The 2,839-nt window shown below is 43.8% G+C and overlaps 1 long non-coding RNA gene across 1 annotated transcript; it reads right to left on the bottom strand.

The window, feature by feature from the left end:
- Nucleotides 1-886: 886 nt before the first annotated feature.
- Nucleotides 887-1,872, bottom strand: Gm39550. The gene is made up of 3 exons (XR_878313.1): nt 1,798-1,872; nt 1,525-1,583; nt 887-944 (listed from the first exon to the last, which is right to left on the bottom strand). It is a non-coding gene; the product is annotated as a predicted gene, 39550 (long non-coding RNA).
- Between the last annotated feature and the right edge of the window lie 967 nt (nt 1,873-2,839).

The following is a 2,839-nucleotide window of genomic DNA, read 5'->3' on the forward strand; positions in this document are numbered from 1 at the left end:
TCTTTAAAGATCTATTGATCATTCACACCTGAAGCAAGACAAGAGGGCATTACATGAGCCAATTAATGACAGGAATCAAGGAGCTCTAGGGGGGTGGGGTCATCTTTGCGGCTAACCACAACAAATACCAGCTTTTCATTCAACGGCTAATGAATGCATCTGTGCCATAATCATTAGTGGCTGTTGACGCCACAAGAGAAACAATTGGATACAGAATACTACTTTCCTAAACAGTAGAAGCTTCGAAACAATCTTGAGGAGAAAAACCTTGAATCTGGTTAAGACTCCTCATTCTCTATATTAATGCACAGGTGTTAGAAAGGGCAAAGGACTATGAGATACAATTTCATGTAGATGTAATTATTGTGAAAATGTCATACCATGTAAATGCCAATCAGGATGGCAAGAATTTTACAAGAGAAATAATTAATTTCTTCAAGAGCTCAGCTCTAAGGAGATCTTAAAGAGACAAAGGAGGGTAAAACTTATCCTCAAAAGAGACCAAAGGACAAATCGACATCTCAATCCCAATCTGAAAAAGCCTATTGTGAAAAGCAGATGGGTATCACATGGAATCAATGCAGTTCCCTTTATGGATAAATGCTATCCTCATGTGACCACCATTCACATCATTTCTACTATTTGGTTATTGTCACAAATGTGTCTAGGAACATTTATAAACAGATTTTGTGATGGACATTATTTAGTTCTCTTGGGTGTATACCCAGGAATACAATTTCTGAGTTATATGATGACTCTAGGTAAAAAAGTTTTCACAATTATGATTAGGTCATGACATTTATTATTTACAAAATGACTACCATGTTCCTCCATACTGAAAGAGTTATATACTGAAAGAGTTAATGCCATTAGAAAATGTACTTAAGTGTTGTGGGCCAACCAGCAGCTCGAGAGGAACGGTTCAACTGAGATGGCAGCTCGGGCTGAAAGAGAGGAACCAAACGGACAGAAGAAAGAATGAAGCCAAGTCAAAACTGACTCTGATCAAAGCTCAATTTTACTATTCCAACACGCAGTTTATGAAGGAGGGGAAGGGGGGCCAATTCCTGCCAAATAGTCCTGGGGTCCAATAGGAGGGTGATCACGTGTATGGCTCCGAACAGCAAAGCTGCAGGTTCCAGCAGTGGGCGTGGCAGAACGATTGAGCAGCAAGGTCCATCCAGGTGTAAACAGTGGAACCATTAAGGCTGGGGGAGGGGAGACTACCCTTAAGGATTGTGTTCACAGCCATCTGCTCTGTTATAACAGTGCAGCTTCATACTCCAGCCAAAAGAGAGAAGGGGTTGGGGAGAGTTAAAGGTGTCTAGATCATGGCTATGCAAAGCTATTCTGAAAAATGTACAGGTTATAAAGCACTCAGGAAACAATTGGCTGAACTTCTGGTGCCTGGTTCGAGAAATTGCTCAAGATTTTAAAATAGATCTGTGCTTCTCAAGTGTAAGTGTTGGTGCTTTACATGAGACATGTGAGGTCTATCTGCTGGGTATGTTTGAAGATACCAACCTGTGTGCTGTCCATGCCAAATGGGTAAGAATCATGTGTGATTGTGTCCATCTATCAGGCTGCATACATAGAGAACAAGCTTAATAATCTACTATGAGGGGCTAGTGAGATGGCTCAGTGGTTAAAAGCATTGACTGTACTTCCAAAGGTCATGAGTTCAAATCCCAGCAACCACATGGTGGCTCACAACCATCTGTAATGAGGAACAAAAAAAAAAAAAAAAAAAAACCAAAAACCTATGGGCCCTTCCGGTCGGCGCCAGCACTGGGTCACCTTGGGTGCAGAGTCGGTGGACACCGCCAAGGTCCACTAGAGGACTCTCCATGCAATATTAGGACCACCAGTGAGTGGAACACAACTTCTGTTCCAATCCAATTGCGCAGGACCTGAGACAGCATTAGGGAAGCAGGAAACCCTGACTGACCAGGGTCACAAGTCCCTTTCTGTCAGCACCAGCACTGGGTCACCTGGGCGCAGAGTCGGCAGACACCCCAAAGGTCCCTAGAGGACAGCTTCTGAGACAGACCCCATTTCAGGCTCAAGGCATCCAGGCACCTTCCCTACCAGAGGAGAGGTGTCTGCCCTGCCCAGGAGGCCTTTGCAGGAGCACCTGTGGGAGCAATCTTGGTTCCCGGATCCCTTCAAGACTAGTCTGTGCAGGTGAGAGTGTGGACAACAGAAGCTAACAGCTTCTGTGACAGGCAGAAGCAACACAGCTTCTGGGATAGGTCCTGTTTCAGACCTTCATCTTCTGCCAGGAGGGAGGTCCGAACACCCCATAACTGTGTAGCTTCTCTGTAAGAGGAGAGCTTGCCTGCAGAGAGTGCTCTGACCACTGAAACTCAGAGGAGAGATCTAGTCCCCCAGGTCTGCTGATAGAGGCTAACAGAATCACTAGAGGAACAATCTCTAACCAGAGAACTATAACATCTAATTCCAGAGATTACCAGACGGTCAAAGGCAAACATAAGAATCTTACTAACAGAAACCAAGACCACTCAGCATCATCAGAACGTAGCACTTCCACCTCGCCCAGTCCTGGGCACCCCAACACATGCGAAAAGCTAGACCTGGGTTTAAAAGCATATCTCATGATGATGGTGGTAGAGGACATCAAGAAGGACTTTAATAACTCACTTAAAGAAATAAAGGAGAACACTGCTAAAGAGTTACAAGTCCTTAAAGAAAAGCAGAAAAACACAACCAAACAGTTAGAAGTCCTTAAAGAAAAACAGGAAAACACATCCAAACAGGTGATGGAAATGAACAAAACAATACTAGACCTAAAAAGGGAAGTAGACACAATAAAGAAAAC

This window comes from Mus musculus, chromosome X (assembly GCF_000001635.26).
Source record: "Mus musculus strain C57BL/6J chromosome X, GRCm38.p6 C57BL/6J".
Lineage (NCBI taxonomy): Eukaryota > Metazoa > Chordata > Mammalia > Rodentia > Muridae > Mus > Mus musculus.